At 40.7% G+C, this 14,364-nt stretch overlaps 1 protein-coding gene across 5 annotated transcripts in view; it reads right to left on the reverse strand.

The window, feature by feature from the left end:
- The window catches only part of klhl5 (kelch-like family member 5), a 145,782-nt gene that overhangs the window by 31,269 nt on the left and 100,149 nt on the right, over nt 1-14,364 (reverse strand). The gene's annotated exons all lie outside the window — the stretch shown is intronic.

Consider the following 14,364-nt stretch of genomic DNA (forward strand, 5'->3'; position numbering starts at 1 on the left):
ATTCAACAAACTTCAGGTGTGACCTAAAACACATGCAAACTTTTAACTTAAACAGTAAGGTAAATAATTTTACACTGTTTCAAAACAATTTCTTAGTTTCAGCAAAATCTAGATACAACAAAGTTAATATTTTTACAATATTGTCAATAACCAAATAATTCTTCTTTAATCTTTACAATAATAAATTACAGTCAGAAGCTGAAAGCAGAGTTATTCTTTGTAACTATGATTAAACAATTTTGCAACACAATTAAAATAAAGCTGAAGTTCAGTTTAAGGACATGTGGCTTTTACTTTCTCAATTTTAGTTAAAATCTTTAATGAATAGCTGACATTGACATTGGCCAGTGGACCATTACGGAAGCTTCAAGCTGCCATTGAACCAGATCACTGCATATAGTCTGTTGCCGAAAGCACAATGTTGGACATGTCTACAAAAAAACAAAATGAAAATGAAAGGAAACTTTTAAGCTGCATTTGAAATCTGCCTTACAGATCGAAAGAATGTGATGGATGATTGTTGTCACTTCTCATTCTGGGTGTAATAAATCAAATATATACAGTGATCTAGCACTATGGATTTCCAGTATGTGCTTCCAATTGTTACTTTAAACATCACATGTCGAAAGAGATGAAAATTTAACCCAATTCTATTAGGAAAACAGATTCTCAGCTCTCAAGTTACAGCAGGATTTGGAGGGGATGAAACTATCAACTTTGTCTCCCAATCATTCTTGCAGATGAATGATCAAAAGCACAAAAAATGTTCAGTTTTGCCAATTCTCCTATGGAAAGTGCACTCTTCACATACAAAGTAAAAATAGCTTATTGATGGATAAAATAATGCATTTTTGCTTTGTAATGGAACACACTTATTCCCATTTTAAGAGATCACTTGTGTGAAATAATAAAGGATAAAGTTTTAAAGGACTCTCCAGATCTCTGCTTAAGACGGTGAAGAAAATACAAGGTCATTTTAGACTTGTTTACAATGCATAAGGGGACAGCTGAGAATCAAGCTCAAAACAACTAGCAAGAAAGGGAAGCAAAAGAAAATAGAGCACAGGGGCTGTGATGTTTGTCAGAAAAGGAGGTAAACAATCAGCAGATGAGACACAAGAGATACAGTACACTGAACAATGAACATTTAGAATAGCCCTGGGGCTATTACACTTAAATAGAGAAACTAGCAAGCCAAGTACACTTGAAGGGGAATGATGTCTTTGTACCCGGTTCCATGGCAACTGGGAAATTTAAATTCAATTAATTCAGAAAAGCAGGAATGAATAAATGGTGGTATCTATAATGGTGATCATGAAACTACTAGACTATTGTCAAAACTCATCTGGTTTATTACTGCCTTTGAGGAGGAGGTCCCGGTGTTGGACTGGGGTGGACAAAATTAAAAATCACAACACCAGGTTATAGGCCAACAGGTCTATTTGGAAGCACTAGCTTTCGGAGCGTTGCGCCTTCATCCAGTCTGACCTTTATATAACTCCAGACCTATTGTAATTTTCTTGATTCTTAACTGATTTTTGTATTGGCCTAGAAAACTATTCTGTTGTATCAAAATGCTATTAAAAACTGAAGAATAAAACTTGATCCTCAATCAATATGCTTTGTTTCTTTTAAATGTTTTTCATGGTATGTGGGTATCTCTGGCAAGACACAGAATTATTGCTGAGCTTATATGTCCTTGAACTGAGTGGCAAAGTGCAAAGAAATGGCTACAGTTTTATCCTACTTAGTGGAGTACATTGTGAGTTGTAAGCAACGTCACTTTTCACTGAAACAGTAACAGAAAAAGCAGACACCACAGAGCTGATAAGTAACTAGGGAAACAATTGCTTCACATCGATATAAACATCTCAGCCAATCAAAATATCGACAGTCACAGGTAAGATGCCAGAAGACAGGAGGATGGCTAATGTGGTGCCATGTTTAAGAAAGGTGGTAAGGACAAGCCATGGAACTATAGACCAGTGAGTTTGATGTTGGTGGTGGGCATGTTGGTGGTGGGCAAGTTGTGGGAGGGAATCCTGAGGGACAGGATGTACACGTATTTGAAAAGGCAAGGACTGATTTGGGATAGGCAACATGGCTTTGTACATGGGAAATCATGTCTCAGGAACTTGATTGAGTTTTTTTGAAGAAATAACAAAGAGGATTGATGAGGGCAGAGCAGTAGATGTGATCTATATGGACTTCAGTAAGGCATTTGAAAAGGTTCACCATGGGAGACTGATTAGCAAGGTTATACCTCATGGAATACAGGGAGAACTAGTCATTTGGATGCAGAACTGGCTCAAAGGTAGAAGACAGAGGGTAGTGATGAAGGGTTGTTTTTCAGACTGGAGGCCTGTGACCAGTGGATTCCTGAAGAAGGGCTTATGCCCGAAATGTCGATTCTCCTTCTCCTTTGATGCTGCCTGATCTGCTGCGCTTTTCCAGCAACACATTTTTAACCAGTGGAGTGCCACAAGGATTGGTACTTCGTCCACTACTTTTTGTCATTTATATAAGTGAAATGGATGTGAACATAGGAGGTACAGTTAGTAAGTTTGCAGATGAAACCAAAATTGGAGGTGTAGTGGACAGTGAAAAAGGTTACCTCAGATTACAATGGGATGTTGATCAGATGGGCCAAAGGCCTGAGGAGTTTAATTAAGCTAAATGTGAGGTGCTGCATTTTGGGAAAGCAAACCTTAGCAGGACTTATACACTTAATGGTAAGATCCTAGGGAGTGGTGCTGAACAAAGAGTGCAGGTTCATAGTTTCTTGAAAGTAGAGTTGCAGGTAGACAGGGTAGTGATGGAGGAGTTTGGAATGTTTTCGGTTATTGGTCAGAGCATTGAGTATAGGAGTTGGGAGGTCATGTTGCAGCTGTACAGGACGTTGGTTATGCAATTCTGGTCTTCTTCCTATTGAAAGAATGTTGTGAAACTTGAAAGGGCTCAGAAAAGATTTACAAGGATATTGCCAGGGTTGGAGGATTTGAGCTGTGGGGGAGTCTGAATAGGCTGGAGCGCTGGAGGCTGAGGAATGACCTTATAGAGGTTTATAAAATCATTAGGGGCATGGAAAAGACAAATAGACAAAGTATTTTCCCTGGTGTGGGGGAGTCCAGAACTAGAGGGCATAGGTTTAGGATGAGAGAGGAAAGACTTAAAATAGACTTAAAGTACAACTTTTTCACGCAGAGGGTGGCACGTGTATGGAATGAGCTGCCAGAGGAAGTGGTGGAGGTTGATATGACTGCAACATTTAAAAGGCATTTGGATGGGTATATGAATAGGAAGGGTTTAGAGGAATATGGGCTGGGTGCTGGCGAGTGGGACTAGGTTAGGTTGGGATTTCTGGTCGGCATGGATGAGTTGGACTAAAGGGTCTGTTTCCATGCTGTACATCTCTATGACTCTAAGAGGCCATGGGCTTGAGTGTGGCCAGTGCAGCTGAAAAACACGTAGCCTGCAAAGAGGGTCTCTCCTCTGTGTGAAGGTACCAGAACGTCTCCAGTAACAGCTAAATAGCTTCCATTCACATTTTAAATCTCCTGTTAATGGAGGGTTAATATACCCTCAACAATATTGAAAAGACAAATTCTAAACCAATGAATGAAAGAAAGCAAACAACCTTGTGAAAAACATTAAAATTCATTAAAAGAAACTGAAAGAAACTTAACTCCTATCAGACCGGTGCTACTGACCTGTCTTATCTGTCAGTACCTTCCAAATCTGTGACTTCTTTTACACAAAAGGACAAGACAAAGATACCAGCTATAAATTCTGCAAATCACACTGTTTTTACTTGGAAGTATATTCCTTCATTATGACTGGACCAAAATCATGAAATTCCTTCTTAAATACCACATGGAAGACTGCAGAAGTTTAGGATGGTGATTCACTACCACATTTGCAAGATCAATTAGGGAACCAATGCTGGACTTGCCAATGATAGCCATATCCCATGAACGAATGAAATCTTCCAAGAATTCTTATATTGGGACTTTTCCAGAATCTAGAGAATTGGAAAATTACCCTGGTAATATCTTTATTTAAAAAGAGAAGCAGACAAGAAAATAGGCCAGATAGCTTAACATCGGTTGTTGGGAAAATGTTGGAGTACAGTATTAAGGATGTTTAAAGGTTGTAAGAGCAGAGCATTTAGAAATACATAAAATGGTCAAGCAGAGTCAGCATGACTTCAAAGGGAAATCACAACTGACAAATGTATTAGAATACTTTAAGGAGGCAATCTTGACCATGCAGACGCTATAAAAATGGATGAATGGATACCATGCAACCATAGCCAGACAAGAATGCCCCCTCCCAGTTGGGGAACACTTCAGCGGTCAAGGACATTCAGCCTCCGATCTTCAGGCAAGCATCCTCCAAGGTGGACTTTGAGAAACACTATGCAGAATCGCTGAGCAGAAACTGATAGCCAAGTTCTGTACCCATGAAGACGGCTGCAAACCTGATTTTGGATTCATGTCGCACCACCACCCTGTTGTGTATCTGTAAAATCTTCCTTACTGTCCTGTTTTGACACCATCACCTTGATAAATTGTTATGACCTCTCTACCTTAATTAGTTTGTACAGTTTTGCATTACTTATTACTTTGGTTAGATGCTTGGCATGCAAATCTTACACCTATCATGTTATTCCAGTAATTTAGTTCGAGTCCAACACCACCTTATTTTTAAGCGTTTGTAATTATCTCTCTGCCTCATTTAATTGGATTATAGATCATCCTTTCACTAGTTATTCAGCTGTTGACACTTTACATTCACTGTCTGACACACTTGGTCATCTGAAGAGACTTATTATTTGACACTCCGCTCACATCGGTTGTATGATCTTTTCATCTCTCTGCCCTTGGTCTCTCTTCTTATAAATTTTGTGTTCTGTGTGTTTTCGTCTCACCTCACCTAACGAAGGGGTTATGCTCCAAAAGCTTGTGATTTCAAATAAACCCATTGGGACTATAACCTAGTGTCGTGTGATTTCTGACTTTGTCCACTCCAGTCCAACACCAGCACTTCCACATCATAACTAATAGATGACAGACAGTATGGATAAGGGGAACATTTTCAGGATGGCAACCTGTAACTAATGGTGTGCCACATAGGGATCAGTGCTGGGGGCCCCAATTACTTACAATGTACATTAATGACTTGGATGAACAAAGTTAACGACTGTAGGCAAGTTTGCAAATGACAAAATAGGTGTCAAGTGATGAAGATGGCAGAAAGAGTGTACAGAGGTACGTATACAGACAGGTTAATCCAGTGGGCAAAAACTTGGCAGATGGAAAGTTATGTGGGAAAATGTCAGGTGTGCACTTTGGCAGGAAGAATAATGAAGCTGAATATTAGTTAACTAAAGGACAACTGCATAAAGCTGCAGCACAGAGAGATTGGAGAGTCTACATACATGAATTCTAACAGGATTAGACAGAATAAACACAGCAAGGATGCTTCAAATAACTGGGGAGTCTGGAACCATGAGTCACAGACTGAGGATATGGGGAAGGCCATTTAGGACTGAGTTGAGGATAAACTTCTTCACCCACGGAGTGGTGAGCCTGTGGAATTCTCTGCCACTGAAAAAGCAGTTGAGGCCAAAACATTGAATGTTTATAAGAAGGAGATATAGTTCCCAGAACTAAAGGGATCAAAGAATATGGGGAAAAGCAAGAATTGAGTACTGAGAGTTGGATGATTGCAATATCATATGAATGGCAGAGCAGGCTCAAAGGGTTGAATAGCACACTACTTTTCCTATGTTCTATGTTCTTACATTTCTCAAAAAGCTGGTATACAAGTTCAGCAGGTAAGAGGAAGGCAAATGGAATGTTGGCCTGTATTTCTAAAAGAGTGGAATATAAAAGAGTAGGGAAGTCTTGCTAAAATCATGCAAGACACTAGTCAAACTACAACTGGAATACTGTGAACAATTTTAGGCCCCTTACCTAATGAAAGACATACTGCCATTGCAGACAGTTCAGAGACTGTTCACTGATGTTGGGTATAGAGAGACTGTCTTATGAGGAAAGGGTAAGTAGGTTGGGCCTGTATTCATTAGAATGTAGAAGAATGAGACACTCTTGATTGATTCTTTCCCCTTTTGGGAGAGTCTAGACCAGAGGGCATACTCTTTGAACAAGGGATCATTTTTCAAGTCAGATGAGGAGAAATTTATTTTTTTAGATGGTAATGAATTTGTGGAACTCTTTACTGCTCAGGGCTATAGAAGCTGGGACTTACATGCATTCAAGGATACAATTCATTTCAATAGTCAGTGAAATCAGGATCAGTGTAAAACTTTTCACTCGGTTTGCCAATTTCCTGATGTTGGGTTGGTTTAAAATCACTCCTATTATTTCACTAAGTGAGCAGCAAACCTGTGGGTTAGGTTACTGAGGGAACATAGTGGCTTGATTTATTTAATCAATGCAAATAAGACATATTTCTTTTGTAAAGAAAGATTTGAGATATATGTGTAAGTTGTGACAAAATACATTCTAAGTGCAGCATGTTTGGAATGTATTTAGAAGGACTTTGAACCTACGGTTCCTAAAGATTTCCACATCTGAAAGTTTTCTTTCCTCAGGCCTCGGTACTTGCAAACTAGTTAGTAGGCATTTGATCACATGGCTATCAGAAAGATATTAAATGACCTAGATGGAGTTGATGTCCTTTTTGCCTAGCAAATCTTATGCTCCTCAAAGAAAACAAAAGTGGCATAAACAAGTGGAAGCGGGATGATTTTGAATCAAATAAATTTGATGGTGAAATATTTTACCTTTACTATTTGTCACAGACAAGACAGAAAAGTGAGTTTCATTATTTTAACATTCTTCCCTCCTGCGTGAAACAGAAGTAATTTTAAAATTTGTTTCTTTTCCCTTACGAAATCTAGACGCTGGTCTGTTTTCCACAAACCATATTTGTGAAGTCTAATTGGAAAATGACCCACGGTACGTTCTTTAGGTTTAAAACTAATAAAGGTTTATTCGTGCATTCAAAATCCATGGAAATGCCTTTCAATGCACATTTATACACACAGGCATACAGAGAATAAAGGAAATAAAAAAGCAGTTGCTATTATAAATTATTTCAAAGGCAAAGATATCAGCACTTCATTCACATAATTTTGAATCTACTAAGTTAACCAGTTAAGTTTTGCATTTGGCTGGTCTGGCAGAATTCCTTTATTGAGTAGTTTAGATGAAGGTGGACTGTGGTTGGAGATGCAGCAATATTGTAGGGAATCTAATCTAATCTAATCTAATCATATATTTCAAGGCTGGGAACTTCTTTAGTGAAAGACATAATTCTATCTAGAAATAAGACTTTGAGAGAGGTCAGGAGGCAGGCTGTAGCTAAGCTTGGAGCTGGAATGTTGTTGGACTGTAGCCATAGAAAAATCAGATTGAGGAAAGAGATCATATCTACAAAATTATCTTTTTAAAAGCCAGTTGTTTTAGTTGTGTGAACTGGGGCTGCTGACTGAATTATTTAGTTAACAAGCCAGCTTTGATTAATCTGGTGAAAAGCTGTGGTGTCATAACAGATAACTGCAGAATCTTACTGCCATCTCAGACATAAGCAGCTTCAATAGCTCCTCCTTAGTTCAGAATTGGTTGGCATAGGTATCACATCTTCAGTTCCTTTCTGGGGCTTGACTAGAATGTCTACGAAAAGCAGGAGTGTGATATTTCTGGAGGATAAGGCAAGCTTTTGTTGATCTACTTTACTGAAATGTGGTCAACTGGCATCATGTGACATATTGAAGCCTATAATAAATTAGTTTGTTTTATGCAATTTGACTACCCAAACTGTTTTTGATTGCACTTTGCTGTAGCAATTTCAGAAAAAAATATAACAATAGATATAGGATAGATAGATATTGGGCGGCATGGTGGCTCAGTGGTTAGTACTGCTGCCTCACAGCACCAGGGACCCGGGTTCAATTCCAGCCTCAGGTGACTGTGCACAGTTTGCACATTTGCCCCGTGTCGGTTTGGGTTTCCTCCCACAGTCCAACGATGTGCAGGTTAGGTGAATTGGCCATACTAAATTGCCCATAGAGTTTAGAGATGTGTAGGTTAGATGCATTAGTTAGGGGAAATGTAGGGGATTGGGTCTGGGTGAGTTATCCTTTGGAGGATAGTTGGGCCAAATGGCCTGTTTCTACACTGTAGGGATTCTATAATCTGTAGGATGCAAGAATATACTGATTAGCCCAGGCACCTTTAACCCAATAAATTTCCTGCACATATGCCAATTATTTATCTTTACAATTAAATTGATTTCAAGCTGCAGGTTAATGATCCTACTTTTTTGCTTGACACAGAGTATCAAGACACAGAGATAAAGTACAAAATATAACATATGTGAAAAGTATTGAATGATGTCATGACATCCTATGTTAAGTTTTTCAATGGCACATGATTTTCACAAGCTTGTCATGGATGTAAAGTTATCGGATAAAGACAGAAATACTTTAATTCTATACTATAGACTGGCATCGAGATTTTGTTTCTCTATAGTAGTACATGGCAAGGGTGAAACATCCTTTACTGTAGATAAAATAATTGAAAAATTGATAGGGAGTGGATTTGTGGCACCAGCACGTTTCTAACTGATAAAGGAGGGAAATTTACTCATGTTGAGTTTAGAGGCATGAGTGAAAAGATTGCCATTGCAGTTGTGAATATCAGAGCACACACTAGGAAGTGGCAACAGTGATCACAGATCACAAGGACATTAATCGAATGGAAGCCCTCCCTGTTGATGAATTCTGCAGTGTTGTGGTACAGCACTTTCAGCATCACATGTATAGTCAATGGCATGCCGCACATGCGGGGACCTAGTGAGGTTGCGAATCCGACTGCCTGGCTTGTAGCACTGATCTCATCTTGGGAAATGAAATGATCCAGTGCAACCTCACAAATGGCACTGGTCACTGTCCTAATCTATTTGTGGTGCACAACAGAGATATCCCACATAGCTCACCCATCACTCTCTACAAGGAACATAGGCTGTCACCTTCATAATCCCTGGGAGAGAACAGCATTCTATTCCAGTATAACTCAGCCACCATGCCCCGGAACTTATGGAGCCTAAGCCAACACTGTGCCTCACCAATGGCCAGGAAATGGAGGAGGAGTCAAAAAACATTGGGCCTTCCACACATCCAGGGAGGTGCTGGGTGCTCCTCATCCCAAGGCCTGCTGCTGCTGCAGTTCCTGGGCTTGCTGTTGGCTGTGCACATCCTGTATCCACCTTCACCTTCTTAGGTAAGTGACCACACAGGCAGGGTCGAAAAGTGTGGTACTGGAAAAAGCACAGCAGGTCAGGCAGCATCCGAGGATGAGGAGAGTCAATATTTCAGGCATAAGCCCTTCATCAGTAATGCGGAGGGGGAAGGAGACAGAAAAATACTTGGGTGGTGGGCGTGGGCCTGGGGCAGGGAAGCTAAGTGGCATGGCAATACGTGGATGCAGATGAGAGGTGATTGTGATAGGTTGGTGGGGAGGGAAGAGCAGACCCAACATCCCACCAGGGTAGAGCCCAGCATGTTCACTGGAAATGACCTAAACTAGGGATACAAGCAGCAAAAGAGGTTCTTAGATCTCAGAACTTTTGGTGGTGGCATACCCTGTAGGTAAGACTTGAGCACAATTCTCCATAGCATGGCATACTCCAGCACTGATAACAGGGAACATGTCTCCATCATCCAGCCACCTTTATGTTCAGCATGTACAGCAATTTAAAGGAGCTCCACTGACAGTGACCACCACATGCCTCAAAAGGGACTGCCTGCATTGATCTGAGACCCTTATCTCAGAGCCACAATAAGACCATCATTAACCCTTCTGCTTCTCAGTGCATTCAATACAGACCATAAACACACTTGCACATCGGATGATAAAATGATGGTGTACAGCTCCCACACCCTCGAAAGTTGCAAGGGCTTTATGTAATGCTATTGCTGCTAACCTCAACATCATTGAGATGCCCATGTTCAAGATACAAACACCAACTTCATGGCGCAAATTGCCTTTGCACAGCATCCAACTCCTATGCATCTTCACTCTGTATGCATAGTAAATGAGTGATGAAATAATTGTAGTTTACATAAAAAAAAATTTGCACACCCCAGCTACATTTATTTGTTCCTTCAATGTCCAGCAAATGTGGATCCCATGCTTTCGTCCATCAAACTGTCAGTGAATCTCCCCATCTTGGGCATTGTCCCAGGCATCTTCTAGTCATATTTCATGCCTAGAGAACCAAAGGTAATGACATGGAATGCAGTCCACAGTGAACAATGTCAGCACTGCACCCTGTGTGAATTGACAGATAGGCCCAATTATCTCCCCTTTTACATCACACTACCCTGACAGCCCATTTCAACTCATTCCACCCCCTCCCTCTACATTGAACATCATGGACAACTATTCTCCTTAAAAATGTGTTGCTGGAAAAGCGCAGGAGGTCAGGCAGCATCCAAGGAGAAGGAGAATCGACGTTTTGGGCATAAGCCCTTCCTGAAGAAGGGCTTATGCCCGAAACGTCGATTCTCCTTCTCCTTGGATGCTGCCTGCCCTGCTGTGCTTTTCCAGCAACACATTTTTAAGCTCTGATCTCCAGCATCTGCAGTCCTCACTTTCTCCCAACTATTCTCCTTGCCCCCTGAACCCCAGCATTAGACTTTATGATGTACACTCTTTCACTCTGTATTCCATCTGTTAAGGGAAAAGTGGTGGTCACTGCCAGTAACCCCATTCCTGTAGCTTACCATGCCAGCGGATGCTTTTCTGTGCATACTCAATTTACCTTGAGATTCCACCAGTCCCCACTCCAGCCTAGACTCCCGACCCCTTTTGGCAGTGATCTCACTGCTGTCCCTACAAGCCCCCCCACCGGGAGCGGCTGAAGTGGACGACTGACTACAGCCAAAACTCTCGACTGTGTGCAGAGTCTGACCGGTACCAGGATCCCTGACCAGTGGCCCCTTTATTGAACTTAGAACTAGCCCACATTAATTTCCAACATGACCAGTTGGTTGAATAAATGTACAGTATGTTTACCATGCAGACAGTTGGCAAATGCTGCAGGTGTAAAGACTGAGGTCTTGATGTGCTAAGCAGCAATACCAGTAGCATCTGACTCTGCCCGAAGCTAACAGGCATGACATGGCCAAGCAATACAAGGCATGCATCCTGTGAACTTACAGGTGGACATTAAATGACAGTGTGTGACAACAGCCAGTGAATAGCTCTGAGATGAAGCAGAGTCCACCAGCTTGGTGCCTGCCCCTACATGCAGAATTTCCTTGTTGTAGCCTTTCAATGTTTGTCCCAGTAATATGGGCCTTTGCTTCCTAAGTGGCCTGCCAGTGTATTCGAGAGGCACCAGAATGGTCATGATGGTTGGCAAATGCTGGATGTTAATGTCTGTAGATGAGAATGCATGTGGCTGATGCACATGAATTGTGCTAAGATGTAGTTTGGTCCGAGCAGACACAAAGGTCTTTTGGAGCAAGTGACAAACTGAATTTGAGTTCTCCAGAAACAGAGTGCTAAAGAAGCTTCATAACAGGCTTAAAATGGTAACTCCATGCCTCTCTGCAGATGCTGCCAGATCTGTTGAGTTTCTTCAGCATTGTGTCTCTTTTAGATATTTAATATCTGCTGTATTTTGCTTTTATTTGCCAGGTAATCGCTCTGATTTTCAGGTCGAGTTTGCTCGACGTTTAGCATTTTTGGCACATTTGGTAAAGCAGCAAGTTGAATATTAATGAGGTTAGTTGGCCTATTAGCCAAGTGTTTAACAATCAATTACCCCCTTAATTGGCTACTCACCACACCGCAAATCAAATGCATAGAAAATGGAGTGAGATGCTCCTGACATCATGATAAGCCTTACTGGACTTCTCATCTGATTCTGCCACAAATCTTGTCATAGCGCACATTGGCCTGAGTTTTTATTAAACTATTTCACATGCATTGCCAAAATGCTACTTGTCTTGGTGATTGCTTTTAAATGGCTTTGTTTCATATTTAACCTCCTGAAATATGCAATAGTTTGAGCCAAAAGCTGTGGCTTCTGTTTGTAATGGTGCTGATTATTGTCACATTTAGGAAACCCTGAGATTGATTTTGGAATAAATGCAGCTAGCTGACTTAAAGTCTGCATTTAGAGCTTTAATTACCTGCTAAACTGTCAATTTGGAGTTTAGCAATAACTCACCTGTCACGTCATTCACACTTCAAGCCCAGGATGCCTTGTTTTTGTCATGCATCAGCAGAAAGGATTTTCTGAAAATTTCAGTAGCTGGATCCAGTCTGTCTATGAGTTGAATTTTTTTCACTGAGCATCTGTGCACTCATGGATCATACTACATGACTAGATATAGTGTCCCAAATCTCTAGGTTAGATAGGGCGGCGGCGGCGGTGGTGATGTTCAGAATTTGAAGCAGAACCTGGTTAAACTTTAATATTACATTTTTAATAAGTCTACCTTACTTTACCTTTCCAGGGTATTCTATCTCAAAAATTTCAACAACAGGTTAAAGAGAAGCCATTTCACACCACTATAATACACACTACATGCATGGCATTTTCCATCAATACAATGTTACTTGCAGTCCAACACACATTCTCCTCAGTGTACAATTTGGCAACGTTATGAATGAATTTCAGTGCTAGTATGACAGGTACTGACAGATTGCTTATTATGAACAATCAAAGGAAAAATTTGATCAAAGTACAGATTATACTCGGCCTGTCTGCGCATGCCAAGTCCAAAATAAAACACTTACAGTTAGATGTAATTTTGTGGTTGGGCAACACTTGCCAAACATTGTTGAGTGCACTCACTATCAAGCAATTCAAGATCATCAGTAAAGCTCCAATCTGGGTTTATCAGGGGTTTCTACAAGCAGCATACGTTCATATTACAAACAGAAGGCATATGTTCAAGCCTGCGCATGTAAAAAATAATTACCCTAGACCTTGAGAAGCCACACTCACTGGGTAAATTTCAGCAAATCAGAAGTTTTTCTCCTAATGGATAACTTAGTGGTATTTGAAATTTGGCATTATCATCTTTGTCGGAATAAGTGCAGGTTAAAAACAACTTCAGAAAAAAGTCGCTACTTGTTCAAAAATAAATTTCTTCAGCATAAACCCATTAATCAGAGCTGGAATTTGCAAGGGGCATCTGTGACCATGAATTTCAGTTTTAATGGCTAATTTTCATTGATTACTGCTGTAACAACTGATAGAATACTTAATCACAATACAATCAATTATCACAGCCTTCTCTCATAATCTGGATTGACATACCCAGTGGGAATATCATTGGGTTTGACAGGCTATCTTTGAAGGTCCACATGAAGACGACAGGGAGGGGCTCAAGGAACTCCTAATTCCTAAATAGTTACATTCTATTGGTTACATATATATGCGCTTCCTTTGCACTGAATATATATGTAAAATGCTCTATAATTTGGAAAATGTCCAGTTATTTTCCATTGTACAAAATATAGCATACATTTAACATTATTGACCATCAATTTATCAACCTCCTCCCAATCAAAGTGACAGAAGGAATCAACAGTGCACTCAGTTAGGTTCTGCCACTGCCACTCAACTTCAGACATCATCATTACCTTAATCCTGACATTGACAAAAAAGGAATACTGAAGAACTTTGTCTCCAAATCAAGAAATATTCAACAAGTATGGCTTCAAGAAGCTTGAAATTAGATCAATGGCAGAAAAGAGGGCAGTGTTAAGAAGTAAACAGTACAGTTATCAAACCCACACACATGACCAACAGGAAGGTGAATATTATTACCAGCCACCAATTACCAGTGTTGGTTGCTGGAAGAACTCCGGATCAGAGTTGATGATCTGGAATCTGAGCTTCAAACACTGCGGCACATCCGGGAGGGGGAGAGTTACCTGGATGCTTTATTTCAGGAGGCAGTCATACCTGGGAGATTAAGTAATTCACATTCAGCTAGTGATCAGGCACAAAAGAGTGTGACTGTAAGTGAGGCAGGTAGGGGGAACCGGAGTTCAGGAGTGGAGGAGCCTCAGCCCTTGACCTTGTCCAACAGGTACGAGATTCTTGCTCCCTGTTCGGATGAGGAAAAGGGCTCTGGACAGGATGAGCCAACTGACCAAGGCACCATGGTGCAGAAGGCCATTCAAGAGGGGGGAGCTAATAGATAAGTAGTGGTTATAGGGGATTCTATAATTAGGGGACAGATAGTATCCTTTGCAAGCCGGATCGGGAGTCTCGCATGGTGTGTTGCCTGCCCGGTGCCAGGGGGCG

This window comes from Chiloscyllium plagiosum, chromosome 1, assembly GCF_004010195.1.
Source record: "Chiloscyllium plagiosum isolate BGI_BamShark_2017 chromosome 1, ASM401019v2, whole genome shotgun sequence".
NCBI lineage: Eukaryota > Metazoa > Chordata > Chondrichthyes > Orectolobiformes > Hemiscylliidae > Chiloscyllium > Chiloscyllium plagiosum.